Here is a 19,540-nt window from a genome sequence, read left to right as displayed (position 1 = left end):
TGAATTACTAGTTCGATTTTTAGTTTCTGATTTAGGGACATGTTTATCTTAGTTTGGGGCTCGGCCATATCTTTTTTATTTTTCATTATTTTAGTGTTTGGCATAGAAGTATCCTTATTAGAAGTCTTCATTTCTTCCTATTATAATCTTGTTTTTTGAAGCTCAACTCAGTGCTCTTATTCAGTGATCAAATCTGCCCTCTTTTAATCTCGTTGGGTGTTATTCAACTCTATAGAACAAATCTGATTTTAATATCATATCAATTTGTTATGACTACAATCAATTAAAACCTTTAAGCCTTAAAGTATGATTTTATTCCTTCTAGATGATTTCACTAATCTTTTGTTTCTTTATTCTTTTTTCTTTCTTTTCTTTTCTTCTTCTTCTTCTTCTTTTTTTTTTTTTTTCCTTTTTCAGGCCACACCCATGGCATATGGAAGTTCCCAAGTTAGGGGTCAAATTGGAGCTACAGCTGCTGGCCTACACTACAACCGCAGCCACAGCAACTCTGGAACCAAGATGTGTCTGCGACCTTGATCACAAGTCATAGCAACGCCAGAGCCCCAACCCACTGAGCAAGGCCAGGGATCGAACCTGCATTCTCATGGATACTAGTTGGATTCATTTCCACTGAACCACAATGGGAACTCCCATTTTATGTTTCTTTGGTCTGATTTGGAATAAAGGTATCCCTTGCTAGTCCAACTCAGGCTGGATCATTTTTTTCTTTTTCATGGTAGCATTGATCCCTTGCTATGTGAAATCCTGTTGCTTGTTGTTTCAAACTTGGGGACTCAATATACGTATCCTTTGTTTAACGGCTTGAATTCATTCTTGAAAACTCTGCTGCCAAATGAAAAATTTTATTTCCTTTAAATAATGCTGAAAACCTAAGTTTTCAACAAAACCAACATATTCACTCTTTTCATATAGCCCACAATACTCACATTATACAGTACTGAAATAACTATCTACATATTATCACCAAATTATAATAGTTCAAGATTTGTTTTCCTTTTTAGCCATCCTTCCTCCACTCTCTTCCCAGAGTATATTCCAAAGGGGATACACTACAGTCAAGTTAGCACATCTTAAAGTTACTTGACATAGTTACACTCTGGTGTCCATCATGTAAATATACGTAAAATTCATTTTTTCATTTACTTTTGATTTTAGGGATTTTTAAAAAATTTTAATAACTATGTAAAATATTTACATGGCTCCAAAGTCAAATCTAAAGAAAAATGAAAATTCAGATCATAAACTGCACCCTTGTACTCTTCTACACTATGCTTCTCTCCCCTTAACTGTCATTTTTTAGATTTCATTCAATATTCTTCTAAAGATGAGCTATATTTACATACTATATACACACATAAAATACATTCTTACCTCCCTCTTTCTCAGTATATAATTTCTTTTTAGAAATACTTCTCTCCACTTTGCTTTTTTTTTTCTTTTTTAACTGTTCCAGAACAAACCTATTTTGTGACCAAAAAAAAAACAGTGGGTCAGGCAGAAACAGTTAAAAAAATATATAATTTGAGGGAGTGGGAATTGCAATGATCCTGAGAAAAAAAAGACTATAATAAGTAAATAAAACTCCACTCAAAATAAACCTGATAAACCAATACTTCAAAACATAGGGAGAAATTTAATGAGGATGATGGGAGGGATCACGCTAGATGGTATTAGCCTTATGAAACAGTCTGACAAATTTTTAACTTTGAACATGTTGAAGATGTCAGAGAGATAAGGAATTTTTTACAACCTTTTTTTAAGGTTATAAAGCTATAACAGGGAGAAATGAAACTGGCAGGTGTATATGAAAAAACAATTCCAAATTTAAGAAATGAAAACGGTAAATACTGGCACACAGATTCAATAAACAAAATAAACTCTAGACTGGACAGAAGCAAAAGAAAAATGTAAATGGTACCAAATTCATCTAGTACAAGCCACAGGAAAAAAAACTGAAAGAGCAATTAAAATAAGAGGATAAACTAAGAGACCCCAACACAGGTCTACCAAAAGAGAAGAAAAGTGAAAATAACAGAAGCAATACTTGTCTTTTTTTTTTTTTTTTTTTAAGGGCCAAACCTGCAGCATATGGAGGTTCCCAGGCTAGGGGTCAAGTTGGAGCTATGCTGCCAGACTAAGCCACAACCACAGCAACACCAGATCCAAGCTGAGTCTGCAACCTACACCACAGCTCACAGCAACCCCAGATCTTTAATCCACTGAGCAAGGCCAGGGATCAAACCTGCAATCTCACGGTTCTTAGTCGGATTCGTTTCTGCTGTGCCACAATGGGAACCCCCAGAAGCAATATTTAAAGAGCTGAGAATTTTCCAAAACTGAAGAAAGATCTAATTCCTTAGATTATATGTATACTCTGACTGCTAGTCAGATACAGAAAAGTAGGTCCAAGCTTACAGGGCACTATGGAGAAACTGCAAAACACCAAGCACAAAGAGCAGCAACTTAAAGGAAATAACTAACCAGACTATTCACAACAAATGTCCATAACAACTTAAGAAAACCACATGCAAACACTGGCATCAATGAAATGTTCACAAATCCCTTATACTGTCATATGGAAGTTAGGCAAGAGTGAAAACATCAGAGTTTACTGGATAACTCTCCATAGCTTAACATTCTTATTTTTCTAAGACTCTAAAAGCAAGCATTACACAATACTAATAACTCAGAGATTTATTTCAAAGCATCTACTAAATTCACACATTTTAGCCCTTAAATATACAAACTAAAATGCTAATGGAATTTTGGAGAAAACAGCAGCATAAAGGGAAGAAACAAAAAACAATTCCAAACAATTCCCAAGAAAGAACTGTGAAAGGCAACATTAAACTTTATAAGACAACATGCAAAAGTATCTTTATAACCTTGAGGTAGGGAAGGATTTCTTAAATACGACTCAAAGTACAAATCATAAAAGGAAAATCCTGAGAAATTCAAATAAATTAAAATGTTTAACTTTGGAGTTCCCTGGTAGCTGTGTAGGTTAAGGATCTGGTGTTGTTGCTGCTGTGCCTCAGGTGTCTGCTGCAGCACAGGTTCAATCCCTGGCCCAGGAACTTCCTCATGCCACAGGCATGGCCAAAAATAACAAAGAAACCATAAGAAAGTGAAAAAGACAAGTCGCAAAGCAGGAAAAGACATTTGTGACATGTGATTAGCAAAGAATTAGTATTCACAACATATAAAGAAATACTATCATCAAAAAGAAAAACCCAACCAGAAAATGAACAGCCACTTCTGAGAAATGGAAACAAAAATGGCCAGCAAACATTTGAAAAGATACCTCTTCTCAGTAAGTAAAAATGCAAAACCTATAAATTAGCAATTCATACTCAACAGGCTATCTAACTTCACTATTTACCAATATCAAGAACAACACGGGTTTGAAATGTGAGAGTCTACTTACACACAGTTTTTTTTTTTAATAGTAGATACCTCAATTCTATACAATATGCAGTTGGTTTAATCTGTAAGATGTTAAACCATGGGCTGGGAGGAACAAGGGATACAGAGGGCCAACTATAAATTACAGGTAGAATTTCAACTGCATAGAAGGTCCTTTTTCGTTTCCTTTGTTGGAGGGGAGCACTTGCGCATGCGCGCACACAATCTCTCTCTCTCTCTCTCTCTCTCTCTCTCTCTCTCTCTCTCTCTCTCTGTCTCTCTGTCTCTCTGTCTCTCTCTGTCTCTCTCTCTCTGTCTCTCTGACACACAGACACACAGACACACAGACACACACACCCACCCCAGGCATGAGGAAGTTACCAGGCCAGGGACTAAATCTTCACCACAGCAGTGACCCCAGCCATGGCACTATCAATGCTGGATTCTTAACCTTTGGGTCACTAGGGAACTCTTTTCTCTCTTTTTTTAGAGGGTCAGGATTCCTACCCCCTGCCAAGTTGTTCAAGGGTCAACTGCATAGGCAAGAACCAGTGAGAGGAATAAACTGGTACAATTATAGTGGAAAACAATTCACCACTACCTGGAGTAAAGCTGAAAATGTACCTCTCCTACAATTCAGCAATTCCACTCAGCTGGATATAAGGTCCAAAACAATTTATTCAAACGGCAAATCTCAACACATTAGTGGGTAGCAAAAAACAATTTAGTAAGTCTTGATTAGTGTTACTATTTTATTACATAGGGTTTCTTTTTTCCCAAGAAACTTTTGGTTTTATATGTGTATCTGATAATGTACTGAGTCTCATCATGTAAAATTTATTTCCGGAGTTCCCGTCATGGCGCAGTGGTTAACGAATCCGACTAGGAACCATGAGGTTGCGGGTTCGGTCCCTGCCCTTGCTCAGTGGGTTAAGGATCCGGCGTTGCCGTGAGCTGTGGTGTAGGTTGCAGACGTGGCTCGGATCCTGCGTTGCTGTGGCTCTGGCGTAGGCCGGTGGCTACAGCTCCGATTTGACCCCTGGCCTGGGGACCTCCACATGCCTCGGAAGCGCCCCAAGAAACAGCAAAAAAAAAAATTTATTTCCTATTGTAAGTAGTAATAAAAAAGTTTTTTAAAACACTATCCTAGAGACGGTATGGATGTAAGTGCACCAATAGACCTGTATAAAGTATTCACAGCAGCATTGTTTATAATAGCAAAAAAAAACTGAAAACAACTCAGATGCCTACCAAAAGATAATAAATAAATTGGAAAATACTCAATATAATGAAATTCCATGCAGAAGTGAAAGTGAATGAATTAGAGCTACATACAACATGGAAAATAAAGCTGACGGAGAAAAAGGAAGTTGCAAATAAACTCAGACAGAAGGATCTCATTTATATAGCGTTTATAAACAAATATAAAAAAAAAGAAAAATACACCTCAATAACTGAAACTGAACCCAGAAATGAAAATACCAAATCATGTGAAGCTTGAGAAATTCATTTCACAGAAATCAAGTTCAGCCAACCTGAGATATCCAGATTATGAAAACTAGGTAAAATAATTATGGAGCACATTTTAAATGAACATGACTTCAATAAACTAATCAAGCACAGGTCAGAACATAAATGAATTCAACCTGTGTGTGGATATTAAACATTTAAAGTTATGGAATTCCCGTCGTGGCTCAGTGGTTAACGAACCAGACTAGTAACAATGAGGTTGAAGGTTCAATCCCTGGCCTTGCTCAGTGGGTTGAGGAGTGAGCTGTGGTATAGGTCACAGATGCAGCTAGGATTCCCATGTTGCTGTGGCTGTGGCAATTCGACCCCTAGCCTGGGAACCTCCATATGCCACGGGTGCAGCCCTAAAAAAAAAAAAAAAAATTAAGGTAACATCTTAAATGTTCAACAACACTGGCTCAGAACATTGGGGAGCTTTCAATGTACAGCTTAGCCTGTTCAAATTTATTTCACGGATAACTAGATCTAAACATATGCAATCACCAAATAATTACTGTACATAGTTCACTCAGAACACTTATATTACTGATCAACAAGATTAACTGGTACTAAGCATAGAAGGATTTTTGCTGAAATTTGTGTATTAAATTTTGTTTTCCATTCCACTCTCATGAGTAAATCTGAAACCCTTATTCTTGAAGTCTCACTTTACTCAGCATTCCATGTAAGTCAACTAGCCATGCTAATGGAGAAGGATAACAGCACAAAGGACAAGTAAAGCAGAAGACTCCCAGTCATTTTCAAACACCAAGCAATTTATTCACTCATTAAAGTAAGCACTTGGAGTTCCCTGGTGGCTAAGCAGATTAAGAATCCAACATTGTCACTGCTGTGGCTCAGGCCACTACAGCAACACATGTTCCATCCCTGGCCCAGGAACTTCTACATCTCACAGGTGTAGCCAAAAATAAGGTGAGCACTATGTAAGTGCCAGAAATACGGTTCACAGTGGTGAACAGGACAAGTTCCCACCTCATAGTGCTTATATTCTTACAGGTTAAACAGGTATTAAATAAATAAGCATATATTATACATAATGTTAGGTAATAATGGATAATGCAATGAAGAAAAATAAGGCTGAGACAAAGAATAAAGAGGAGGAGTTCCCGTCGTGGCGCAGTGGTTAACGAATCCGACTAGGAACCATGAGGTTGCGGGTTCGATCCCCGCCCTTGCTCAGTGGGTTAAGGATCCGGCGTTGCCGTGAGCTGTGGTGTAGGTTGCAGACGTGGCTCGGATCCTGAGAAGCTGTGGCTCTGGCGTAGGCTGGCGGCTACAGCTCCGATTCGACCCCTAGCCTGGGAACCTCCATGTGCCGCGGGAGCGGCCCAAAGAAATAGCAAAAAGACAAAAAAAAAAAAAAAGAGTAAAGAGGACATGTGTTTGATGATTAGGGTGGGCCTTTCTGAAACAACCACTGAACAACACCTATAAGATCACATGTTAATAATTCAATGCACATACACAGGAATTAAGACTGAAAAAATTTCTTGTAAATTCAAAGGATCATAGCCTACCTATAGCTATCTATGTAAAATATTTTATGGCCTTTGGTTTTAAGCAGATTTTATTATTTTCTCTACTTGGAAAACTTTTAAGTTCTTGAATTTAAGTCACTAACTTTAAGAGTTAATCCTCTAACTCCAGGGAAAAGAAATCTTTATAAACTTAGTGTAGCTTTCTAATACCTAACATCAGATAGTTGCAAATGGATAGCGTTTTTGGTTTTTCCAGAGAGCATTCTTACAAAACAGGTCAATGGATGAGAATGGGCTCTAGGGTCAGAATACCTAGTTCAAATTCAGAGTCCTCCTTTTATTTGCCCTGTGTCTTTGGACAAACTATTTGACTTGCCTCCCTCATTTCCACCCAATACTACCTATCTCATAAGGCTGTGGAGAAGATTAAATATGATACCACACAAAAAGTGTTTACAAAGCCTTGGAGCAAATGAGCACTCTAATGTTAGCTATCACTTATGCAGAAACTACTAACATAAGCAAGGCAAATGAGTCTCAGGCAGGTAAAATCCACACACACAGCAAGTAGCATTTATTAACTAGAAAAGCCAATTTCTTTTTTTTTTTTGTCTTTTTTTTTGCTATTTCTTGGGCCGCTCCTGTGGCATACGGAGGTTCCCAGGCCAGGTGTCGAATCAGAGCTGTAGCCGCAGGCTTACGCCAGAGCCACAGCAGCGCCAGATCTGAGCCGTGTCTGCAACCTACACCACAGCTCACGGCAACGCCGGATCCTTAACCCACTGAGTAAGGGCAGGGATCGAACCTGTAACCTCATGGTTCCTAGTAGGATTCGTTAACCACTGCGCCACAACGGGAACTCCAGAAAAGCCAATTTCAAAGCCAGTTCTTCCGACTCCCTACTACCCATACTTTTTCAATTTATACCACATATTGTATAAATATTATATAAATAAAGAAGTGATAAAAAAATAAAGAGCAATAAGAAACTTGCATAGAACCTTAGAATTAATAAGGTCTAAGACCTGTAGGTCTCTTAACTACTGACTTTCAGATCAGATTGTTTCCCTGGCAATTTAAATGACTCATTGTGTAAGAATAAATAATAATCACTCCACATTTTCCAAAGAGAATGTAACATAACATCAGGTCTCTTGATAGACAATCTAATGTAACTAAAAATCATGTAAGTTCTGAAATCTCTAGATATCAGAGTCAAAATAGAGAAAGGTAGATAAATGACATTCTCCTCTAGTAATGGCAGGCAACTAGGATCCTATGGACCCCATGAAAACTATTCAATATAGAAGCTCTTAAAGAACTTTTCACTGGATTAAATATTTCCCTCCTTGGTAAAAATACATAGGCTGATATCTACAGAAACCTAAATGCTTCTGGCTAGCAACCTACTCTCCTATATGTTCACTTATATTCATAAACTGATTAAATGTGAGAATAAAGATAAAGCTGTTATTTCTAAGAAAACTAAGTTAATTCTTTCGGAAGGCCTTGATGAAGGGTTGGAAAAATCTAGATTGACTTTGAAATTTGAAAGTTTCTCAGTGCCTACATTTTCATCCTACTTAAAAAAAAAAAAAAAAGGAGTTCCCACTGTTGTGCATTGGTTTAAGAAACCAACTGCAGCAGCTGGGGTCTCTGCAGAGGCACAAACTAGATCCCAGCCTGGGGCAGTGGGTTAAAGGATCAGGAGAATTGGATTCATTCCCTGGCCGCAGAACTTCCATGTGCTATGGGTATGGCCATAAAAAATATATATATATTAGAAATCATAGACAATGCTTTTAGGGTATGCTGTATGGAAAACAGATCAGGAGACCCCTCATCAAAGACAAGAGGTTGGCCCAAATAAAAAGACAGGAAAATAATAGTAAATCCAAAAGTTAAAACAAAGTGCACAGAAACCTTGAGTTCTTGCTGTAAGCCATTTTTAAAATTACCTAACCAACGGTCCTAATCATGCAGGGCAGTTAACAAGGTCTCCACCACACTCGAACATCACTCCCTCCAGCAGGGGTCCCGAAGGTTCCCTGCCACTTTTCTTCCACTCTTTGAGTATTCCTAGGAAAGGAACAAACTAAAAACTACATGTGTCCAAGGATGCAGTATCCACCACAGTTTAAAAAAAAAAAAAACTGAAGGGTAAAGATTTTAATTCATTTGTAATTAATACATCTTTACTGAGCACTTACTTGCTATGTACCAAGCACTGCCCTAAACCCTTAGGACCTATCAATAAACAAAACAAAGAGCCCTGTCCTCAGAGAGGTTACATTACAGTGTATGTCTGGGGACAGAAAGAAGAGATAATAAATACAACAAGAAAATATTATAGCTTGTTGGAAGGTGACAAGTGCTATGGAAAACAGATGAGGATACAGGGATAAGTAGGGAAGTGCAAGCTTCAAACAGCAAGGCAGACCTTTTTGAAAAATATTTTAAGAACAAAGATTTGGAGTTCCCGTCATGACACAGCAGAAACAAATCCAACTAGGAACCATGAGGTTAAGGGTTCGATCCCTGACCTCACTCAGTAGGCTAAGGATCCGTTGTTGCTGTGAGCTGTGGTGTAGGTCGCAGATGAGGCTCAGATCTGGTGCTGCTGTGACTCTGGAGTAGGCTGGCAGCTACAGCTCCGATTAGACCCCTAGCCTAGGAACCTCCATATGCCACAGTGCGACCCTAAAAAGACAAAAAAAAAAAAAAAGAAAAGAAAAGAACAAAGATTTAAGGGAGTTCCTGTCATGGCTCAGCAAAAACAAATCTGACTGGCATCTCTGAGGACTCAGGTTCAATACCTGGCCTTACTCAGTGGGTTAAGAATCCAGCGTTACCATGAGCTGTGGTATAGGTCGCAGATGAGGCTCGGATCTGTTGCTGTGGCATAGGCCAGTGGCTACAGCTCCAATTCGACCCCTAGACTGGGAACCTCCATATACCATGGACGCAGCCCTAAAAAAAAAAAAAAAAAAAAAAAAAAAAAAGATTTGAAGGAGACAAGAGAATTGGTCATGCAAACACCTCACAGAAACAGTGATTCAAGGAGAGGCAACAGCCAGTGTATTAGGGCCTAAGACAGCCAGTGAGGCTGGAGTGAAGTAAGCAGGGAGCAGAGTAGTAACTAACATAGGAAAGGTAAAGGGAGATGGGGAGAAGAGGAGTACCCAGAGTCTGTAAGACCTTATAGACCATAAGGGTTTTGAGAAAAGTGATAAGATCTGGTTGCTGCGCTGGAAAAGAAACTGCAGGGAGCTAGGATAGAAGCAGAGAAACCTGTTAGGAGGTTAACTGCAGAAGTGTAGGCAAGAGAGTAGAATGGCTTAGACCAGCCTGATGAGCAACGGAGGTGTTAATAAGTTATTTGATTCTCGATCTATTTTCAAGATAAGACAGAGCTAAGAATGCCAAGTGTGAATGAGATAAGTCAAAATGACTCCAACATTTTTTTTCACTTGAATGATGGGTAGAGCTGACATCTAACAAGATAGATTAGACTGCTATCTAACGCAGGTTTAAAGAGGAATATGCAATTTTAGTTTGAGTTGAATACTTCAAATCCAAGTGGAAATTCAGAACAAGGTGTATGGAATATAAGAACTAAGTCTGGGCTGGGGGTATAAAAATGGGAGCCATCAGCATATGGGTATTTAAAACCATGACACTGGAAGAAATTACCAGAGGAATATAAAAAGAAAAATGAACCAAGGATTGAGCACTTCAAGAATGAGAATCATAAAGACAGAATGAGGAGAGCAATTAGTGAGAAGAGAAACCCAAAAAAACAATGTCCTGGAAAGAAGTGTAAACAATTCATTTAAGTTCCACTTAGTGTACAAGCACTTTGCTGAAACTAGACTTAAAGTTAAAAGTTCTTAATCAGCCTATAGTCATTAAGGTGATAGGTAAAATACCAAATCATAACTTTTTAAAAAGGAGTTGAATATTTCTTACACATTTCCTAGGAATACTAGATTCCTATTGGAGACATTACTAAAACTACTCTCAGGACTAAAAGTATACATTTTGCCTATTTTATCTTTTTAACATAAAACCAATTTAAAAACCTATACTATTTAATAATTAAATTAATTTTAAAAGCCTAAATGGTTTACACTGCCATCTCTCTCAAAGACTGAGACATTTAACACCAATTCAACAGTCTGACAAGCAAACAGTTATAAAACGTCATTATTTTTCTCTTTCTAGAGCTCACATACAGAAGTTAAGTCAAAATCCTTAGTCATGATATTCAAGGTTTTTCCCTTTCTGTTTAATTTTATTTATAGAAAAAAGGCTTATATTCTTTCCTAAATCAGTGTTTTTCCTGTGCTTTGTACATAAAACATTTTTAAGATAAGAATATCCAAAGTCATGTTCAAAAAAAATGAATAAAGGGAACAACAAAACTCAATTTTATTTATGAAAAGAGTAAATAGTAACTAAAGAAATAGATACGTGCTTCTAGTCTCTGGGTATACTCTGGATTTACCTTCAAAATAACTGAAAACATAAACAGTACACAGAAAAAGCAGCTTATGTTACCCCCATATATTTGAATGTTCTTATAAAGCATGGTCTCTCTCTGCATTTCCTTATTACACATTAGGTCACATTCCTAAGAGACCTGGTCCACTACGTTTACTACAATTTAAATTTTTTACAAAGTATTGTGAGATCTTTTAGATTAAAGCTTCCTTTGCTATAAAAAATTATAATAAGCATCCAATTAAAAATACATCTTCCATACATTTCAAGTAAAATTCAAGTTAAGAATTTAACAACAGTAATAATCTTAACACAGGTCCTTTAGAAGTTAAGACTTAAAAAAAGCTTTCACTTCTCAGGCCCTTTATAAAAATCACACAGTCATTTAACATTGAATTATTAAAATGTTCTCCCTCCTAAAAGCAGATTAAAGCCTATAAATTAGAAGGAGGCTTAGGGTAAGAGATCCAAGAAAACAGTTGCATCAAGTACAAGAGACTACTAACTAATGTTAGTGGAGAATATAGAAAAAACTAAACTAGGAACAAAATCATAAATTAATGATTTTAATTAATCATTCATAATACTGACCCTGAGTCATCAAGAAAGGGTAAATAATACTCAATATCCTTTATAATTTTAAAGTGCTTAATATTTTTAAGAAAAATTTTCATTAGGCTTTTGTTATATCTTAAGTTTCAGTACAAATCTCAAGAAAGGTAAACAGAACACCTCATTCTCTAAGTGCACCTCACAGAGGCAGTTACACTGCTAATGCTGCAAAATAAGATGTGACATTTTTCTAACTCAGTGTTGGGGGGAGGGAAAGATGGGTGAATTAATGAACTTTTCTTAGAACCTACAAATAATAAACCCAGTTACTTGTTGTTAGATACCTGACCCGGGGGGGGGGGGGGGCTTGCTTATGAGACAACAAATTAAATATGAACGTCTATAGCAAGGCATGTCTACCCAAAACACAGATCCACTCAAAAGTGCTCCAGTGTTATTCTTGGGACAATTATACCAGTCTCATCAGCGGGATTTCAGCCAAATTGGAGAGAGTGATGCCATGTGGCTGCTGGGTGAGATAGGGAGAAGTGCAACTTAAGCAAGAATTCAAACTTTAAGTCAGTTCCTACACAATTCAGAGTGCATAGTTCACCCTAAAGTGTCTACCTTTAGCAGGCTATGGGTGTCTACATTTCTCAAGGTTTTCCACAAAGCACCTCAAAAAACCCACTACTTTAAATAGCGAACTTCAACTGTAGCTTTTTAAGCAGCGCTTATTCAGATACCCGCTTGGGAATCCTTTACTGGTATAGGCCCAAGCATGAATTCAGAGTCCTGCTTGCTCCCAGAAGGAACAGCTAAAATTCAACAGCCCGCTCCTGAACCATATCAGGGTGCAGCTGGCCCAGGTTAGGATGCCGCTCCCGCGTCTGGGGCTGCGGGTATCTGGTACACACATGCTCCTTCACAACCAACGTCTGCGGCTGCACCTCCCACACCGTACTTCTCCTCTCAGCTACCAGTTTGGTGTTCTGCCGAGGTGCCCAACGCCAAAAATCTCATTGTTGGAAACTGAAGGGGGGAGGGGTAAACAGTAAGGAAGACACACCCCTCAGGGAGAGGATGGATAACTTCCCCCGTCTCCAGGGCGGTCCCCACATTTTTCCAAACTCTCCTCTCATGCTGCTTCCCATCCCCAACGGCCCCTCTCCAGGACCCCGGACGAGCTCGGGGCGGTGGGTGAGAGCACTGGGAAGAAGCGAGCGCCGGTTCCCCCTAACCCTAGAGAGCGGCGAGGGCTGGAATTCCAGCATGGCGTAAGCGTGGCCCAGCTCCGGCCCAGGGACGCCGGCGGGGACGCGCTCCCTCAGTCCACCGGCGGTGGAGACCGTAATCCGCCTTCCCGGCCGGGGGCCCTCACACCTGGCTAAAAATAGGAGCCTCGGTCACCCCAGGGCCCTCTCCGGCCGACCTCGCCCTCAGGAGACCTGCCAGGAGCAGCCGCCGCGGCTGAACCGGGGTCGAGCCCGGGACGGCCCGGCGAGGCCGAGAGGCCCCTCAGAGCCCGCCCTGGCCCGGCCCAGGCAGAAGCCCGGCGGCGGTCACCCGGCGCCCGCGGCCTACCCGGCGGGCGACGGCGGACGGTGTCCCGGCCCCGCGGCCGCGCCCCCCGGCTGGCGCGGCCCTCCAGTCTGGCTGGGACCCCGCGGCCGGCGCCCCCTCCCCCTCACGGTCCCCGCGGCCCGAGCCTGGGCCCAGCGGGGCCTTTTCTCTCTTACCCTGAGCGGCCGGGAAAGGAGACCGGGAAGACGCGGCGGCGCCGGCAGTACGGCCCGGGCCGCGCGCTCCGAGTCCCCGCCGCCGCCGCAGTCGCTCAGGTGCCGTCGCGCTGCCAGGCAGGAAACGGGCGGCTTCGGGGCGGGGCGGGGCGGCCCCGGCACGTCCCGGCGTCTGGGCCGGCGGTGCCCGGAGACCAGCCCCTTAAAGGGACAGGAGTCGCCGCCCCGACCCCCGCGCGCTCTGCTGTGAGCTTGGGTAAGTCCCAGCGTCCCGCTGGCTCGGGATTCCGCGGCTTTCCTCCCGAGATAACGTCTCGGTGGAGGGTGGGAGCCCCGGGTCTCGAGGCTCAGTGGAATTCCCTTCCTGCGCGAGAGCCCTGCTCTCTCTAGTCTCTCTCCTTCCCGAAAAGCTGGTTTTGTCTTGCATGCCCGCCTACCGAAGCACCACCTGGGCCCCAAGACTGGATTTTTTTTTTTTTTTTTAAGCATTAAGCAAATGGTACTCGATTTCACTTAGCCCATTCCAGATTCCTCCCCACAAATCTCTAGAAAACGGAATCTTCCGTTCCTCTGTCTCCAGAGTTGCTGAATTCTCCTTTGGGCAAAACTGGCGTCAAAGAGAGAGAAATTTTAAACCGACCCAAATAACTGTGTGCAAATATTGTGTAGCTGTTGTGTCTGCCAGCTGGTGGCCATTCATTAAGCCCCGGCAAATAACTAGAATCCGAAGCGGAAAGAAGAGGTTGGCCAGAATCCCTGCTTATTAGTTTGCTCTTGCTACAAGAATGACAGCTGTCTTCCTGGTCACTGGCAAATGAGATGTGTTGATTATCATTACTTACTGCTTAACAATCTCTCCCAGAATGCCAGGCATTGCCCAGAACATATACAAAACACTACAAGCTCTCCTCAAACGTTATGGGAGCTCAAAAATGATTCAAACCCTTTTAGAGTATGGATAGAGATACATAAAATTAGGACTCATCGCTAACACCTCTCCCTACCTACTGACAGAGGGGAACAAGAACAATTTTTAAATAATGGATATCAAAACAGCTCCTACACAGGATTTTCCTTTGTATGGGCTGGCTAAAAACATACTATACATTTGTATTCTAATTACTTTTTTGTCAAACCTTTCTAGAGCATCCCCGAAGTACAAATGAAAACTGTACAGTATGTGGTAGCCTGAGATGTTGAGAATTCTGCCTGTCTTCAGCCACTATGTTCTCCAGAGACGCATTCTGTCTTATTTTAACTCCAGAAATGCCGCCCTCTTTTTTGTTTCTTAGTAGGGTTACTCAGCACCTCAGTGGTTCCAATGCCCTCAAAGCAATCTACCCCTAAACCATGAGCTGTTTCCTGAGCCTGTGCCACAGGATCCACCTTCGGTGAAGAGCGAAGCCATTGGTCTCTTAATACAAAGAGGAAAATATACCATTTCTATAAAGGAGTTCAAGGACTCTTGATTAGCCTACAAACGACCATCTAATTTCCTCTGGTTAGTACTAAAGCAGGTATTGGGTTAGATAAAAAAAAAAATCTATCTTTTTTAAGATTTCAGTAAAACCTCAGTGTCATTTTAGAGACCGTAATTTTTAGGTATTTTGTATATGGAGCTTAGGGACATGCTTGCCTTAAATATACCACTTCTTATAGTCAGGGATCACTCATTTTTGTGTTACATAGTTTGAAACAGACACATAAATGTATCAGCTATTTCAACTTTTCTAAGTGATTTAACTTTGACTTTTTGGATGCTTCATTCCTTCTAAGCTTTATATTTATTCACATCAAAACAAAAAGGTTTACTAGAACTCTTATGAATAAGCCCTAATAGGAATTAAGACCTACCCTCTAAGTTTTGAAGTATAGTGTAATATGATATCATTAACTATAATTAACAGATATAATTAACTTAAGATATAATTAATCTTGGTTACTGCTTACCAACCAAGTTACTGAAGCAGCAACTAACTTGCTAAAAACAATTAGCACTCCTAGCATCCGAGGTATCTCTAGTTGTAACAACTAAGAAATTAAATTTTATTGAAAACTATGAAGGATAACACTGTTATCTAAACAGTATCCTCCCCAACAAAGTACAATTTACAGGAGATTGCCTTCTGACTTTTAGCATGTCATAATCCTTTTTTCTGAATTTTGAGGGGAAAAAAGACACCCAGTGCATATCTCTCTAGCAGATAGAGAGAAAGCTGGCTATTCCTGTTTTGACTAGGGAAGACTTCTCAGAAGTGGTGAGTTATGTAGAGATATGAGTAATATATGAGTAACAGATTACATCTCCTACTCCACCATTTCAGGGATGGCAGAGATGAAGGTATAATGGAAGCATTAACGGAACTAAAAGTAAAGGGAAAATTCCAGGTTCACCTTCTCCACCGAAGTAATAGAGTGAGGAAGTTCACAGAAACATCTGCAGCTGCAGATCTAGAAGTAATCAGTTATTCTAACAAAGTATCTGGCACATAACTGTGCTTATCAAAGGTCTGCATTGTTCCCGTTGACATGTAATCTCTTCAGGCATATGGCATTAAATGCCTTCATAACAGACTAAAGGTGCCATAAATTATTTGCCTACTCTTTTGCATGGAGAGGTGAGATCTGTGCCCTTCCTTTGAATCTGGGAGGGCTTTGTGACTAATGTGACCAATAGGATGTGACAGAAATAACAATGTGCCAAGTTGTATGGGCCCAGACTGTAAGAGAAAGGCAATTGAAAGTTCATTTCCTGTCTCTTGGAACTATTGATCTTAGAGCCCTGAACTGCCATAAAAGAAGTCCATGGACCCACATGTTCATTGCAGCACTATTCACAATAGCCAACACATGGAAACAACCCAAACGTCCATCGACAGATGACTGGATTAGTAAGATGTGATATATATACACAATGGAATACTACTCAGCCATAAAAAAGAGCAACAATGCCATTTGCAGCAACATGGATGGAACTAGAGACTCTCATACTGAGTGAAGTAAGTCAGAGAAAGACAAACACCACATGATATCACATATCTGGAATCTAATATATGGCACAAATGAACCTTTCCACAGAAAAGAAAATCATAGACTTGGAGAATAGACTTGTGGTTGCCAAGGCGGAGGGAGAGGGAGTGGGATGGCTTGGTAACTTGGGGTTAATAGATGCAGACTATTGCCTTCGGAATGGATTAGTAATGAGATCCTGCTGTATAGCACTGGGAACTATGTCTAGTCACTTATGATGGAGCATGATAGTATGAGAAAAAAGAATGTATATGAGGCGGAATATTAACTCAGGTAGTCAGTGTAGGAGCATGGGCTTGATGCATTCTTTGATATGGCCATTGATTAAGATTTGTGGTTTAAGGGCTCCAGGGAGTAACATCCCCACAGGCCTTGTTTACTATAGGGAGTGTACCCACGCCCAGATGGACATTAATCGCTAATCCCCTATGACTCAGTTTACGAGAAGAAAAGGGCAAAGAAACTATGAGATTTACCAGACATTTCCACCCCTAGGACCCTATGGGACAAGGACTGATATAGGTAACTGAGCAAGGCCAATGGGAGAAGACCACATCTCTCTGGACCCCACGTTGGTACCGCCTGCTCCAACTTTAAGGAATAAAAACCCCTATAGGACAATAGAGAAAGGGGCTCTCCTCCCACCTCCCAGCAACCCTGGGAGCTATCTGCTTTCCTTTAATAAAGACTTTGCTTGCTTGCTGCCTGTGTGTTCTCGGAGTTCATTCCACCATGAACAAGAACCCGGATTCCGGTATCATCTTTCCAGTATCATATACATGTATGTGTAACTGGGTCACCATGCTGTACAGTAGAAAACTGACAGAATACTGTAAACCAACTATAATGGGAAAAAATAAGAATCATTATATATATATATAATGTATGGGCCCATTATATATATATATATAATGTATGGGCCCATATATATATATATATATATAAAGTCCAGCTACCTTGTTGGAAAAACCATGTGGAGAGGCCTTGAAATTACATAAAGAAGAAGAGAGAACCAGCTCAGCCTAGCCTTCCAACTGTCCCCACTGAGGTGCCAGACGTATGAATGAAGACTTCTAGAACCCCGGACCATCCATGCCACAAGTTAAATACCACCAAGTGATCCCAGTCAGTACTATGTGGAGCAAAAGAACCACCCAGACAAGCCCTTCTTGAATTTATGACCCCATATAATTTTTATGATTTTTGGATTTTTGATACAAAAGTGGCACATCTTTATTTATTTATTTATTTATTTTTTCTTCTCTAGGGCTGTACTCTCAGCATATGGAGGTTCCCAGGCTAGGGGTCTAATCAGAGCTACAGCCACCAGCCTATGCCAGAGCCACGGCAATGCCAGATCCGAGCCACATTTGTGACCCACACCACAGCTCACGTCAACACCGGATCCTTTACCCACTAAAGGGGACCAGGGATCGAACCTGCAACCTCATGGTTCCTAGTCAGATTCATTTCCTCAGCCCCACGACGGAAACTCCACATCTTTCTTCTAAATAGCTGCAAGAAATCTTAGAGTCTTATTTAAGCAGAAGGGAGTTTCCATTTTGTCTATACAATCCCAAGACATCACTGGGTCCTTTCAAGGGAAATTTGGGCAGGAGTGAGTAGGGAGATAAAGCTATTTTGTAGCATGATTTAACATTACTGAAGGCATCTTCATGTTTCCTATCTTCAAAGGCTGCCAGTGATTGGAAACTGGTAGATTAAATAAGGAAAGAGGAACCAGTACTTATTCTGCATATGCCCTGTGCAGATGTTTAAAATACATTAGCACAATCATCTAAACAACCCTATAGCACTAGAGTTACACTGAACAACTATCTCAAGGACACACCTCAAAAACCAGCACTTGAACTCAGATCTGTTTGATTCCAATTCCCATGAATGTGCCACTGCAATGTGTTGACTCCCAAACCATAAACTTTTAGGTATGCAAACAATTAAAATATGAGTTTTCACTTATGTATGGGATTCCCTTGCTCATAATACCTTTTTTGTCATTAGCATAAATAATGAACAGATATATAACACTAAATTAAATCAACAGTATTAAATTGGCTGCCAAACAGAATCATGTGAACTCTTCTAACCAAAATAATACAGTATTGAAAAATGGATATTTTGCCCAAGTACCCCTAGCAATTGGAAGAAATCATCTTTAAAGTTTGTTTGATTCTTGATTCCATGATTTCTTTCTTTTCTTTTTTTTTTTTTTTTGTCTTTTTGTCTGTTTGCCATTTCTTGGGCCGCTCCCACGGCATATGGAGGTTCCCAGGCTAGGGGTCTAACCAGAACTGTAGCCACCAACCTACGCCAGAGCCACAGCTTCGCAGGACCCGAGCCGTGTCTGCAACCTACACCACAGCTCACAGAAACGCCGGATCCTTAACCCACTGAGCAAGGCCAGGGATCCAACCTGCAACCTCATGGTTCCTAGTCGGATTGTTAACCACTGAGCCACGATGGGAACTCCTTGATTTCATGATTTCATCTACTCCTTTTTAAGAATTTTTGTTAAATATTGAATCTGCAATCACAGAACCTGTATGTGCTCCCAAGCTTTGCTCCCTTCTAGCTGTGTGACTTTTAACAAGTCACTTCATTCTCAGGCTTTTAGGTTCCTCTTTGATTAACTGAGGATAAGAGCACTTAGCCTGAAGGGTTAAAAAATAATCATATCATGTATTTTAAAACATTTTTAAACAGTAAAATCGTATACAACTATTTTATTACAGATGAACCACCTTATTACATGTTCTTATTCAGTGTAGATATTACATAAGACATTGTTTAACCTTGTTTTAATTTTACTGAATTAAAAACTACCACATTAGCTACTTTTCATGTACTATATGTGATTGGTAATTCTAACAGCAATCATCAAGTAGAATGTAATTATGTTCATTTTACAGTTGAGGAAGTAGGCTTAAAAAGTCAGGTAACTTGTCTAGGCCAAATGGCTAGTAAGTGGCAAAGCTGAGTTTGAAATTCCAAAATCAAAGCTACTATACTAGTCTGCCTCTCCCCCATTCCAACAAGCTAGTTTACAACCTGTTTATATATCATAAAAGCAGTTGACATCTTTCCTCTCACCTCAAGCGAAATCACCCTTTCCCCCACCAGACAAGTAGAAATCATCCTTATCCAAAAGCTTTACACATAATTCAGTATCCTTCCTCAAACTGCTACTTTGATGTTTAATGATTTTACTGACCTCACTGTTGTGTAATTCTTCTATGTTCTAAACTCAATCTTGGACACTTT

At 40.3% G+C, this 19,540-nt stretch overlaps 1 protein-coding gene and 1 long non-coding RNA gene across 8 annotated transcripts in view; one reads left to right on the top strand and one right to left on the bottom strand.

Annotated features, from left to right (window-relative positions):
- KTN1 (kinectin 1) overlaps positions 1 to 13,365 on the bottom strand; it is a 116,824-nt gene extending 103,459 nt beyond the window's left edge. For 4 of the 6 annotated variants that reach the window (XM_047767414.1, XM_047767415.1, XM_047767418.1 and 1 more), the window contains exon 1: positions 13,229 to 13,354. The gene's annotated coding sequence lies outside the window, so the exon portion shown is untranslated. Of the gene's footprint in view, positions 1 to 13,228 lie in introns of all 6 variants that reach the window. The other 2 variants (XM_047767413.1, XM_047767417.1) reach the window with 1 other exon arrangement.
- On the top strand, positions 13,339 to 16,085 carry LOC125119860 (uncharacterized). Of its 2 annotated transcripts, none has more exons than XR_007133190.1 (3): positions 13,339 to 13,484; positions 14,373 to 14,729; positions 15,553 to 16,085. It is a non-coding gene; the product is annotated as an uncharacterized LOC125119860 (long non-coding RNA). The 2 variants fall into 2 exon arrangements; XR_007133189.1 differs by having other exon boundaries at positions 13,341 to 13,484; positions 16,007 to 16,085.
- The last annotated feature ends 3,455 nt before the right edge of the window (positions 16,086 to 19,540 follow it).

Source organism: Phacochoerus africanus, chromosome 2, assembly GCF_016906955.1.
Source record: "Phacochoerus africanus isolate WHEZ1 chromosome 2, ROS_Pafr_v1, whole genome shotgun sequence".
Lineage (NCBI taxonomy): Eukaryota > Metazoa > Chordata > Mammalia > Artiodactyla > Suidae > Phacochoerus > Phacochoerus africanus.
The sequence above is the reverse complement of the archived record's forward strand: the minus strand, read 5'-3'. Positions and strand labels throughout refer to the sequence as shown.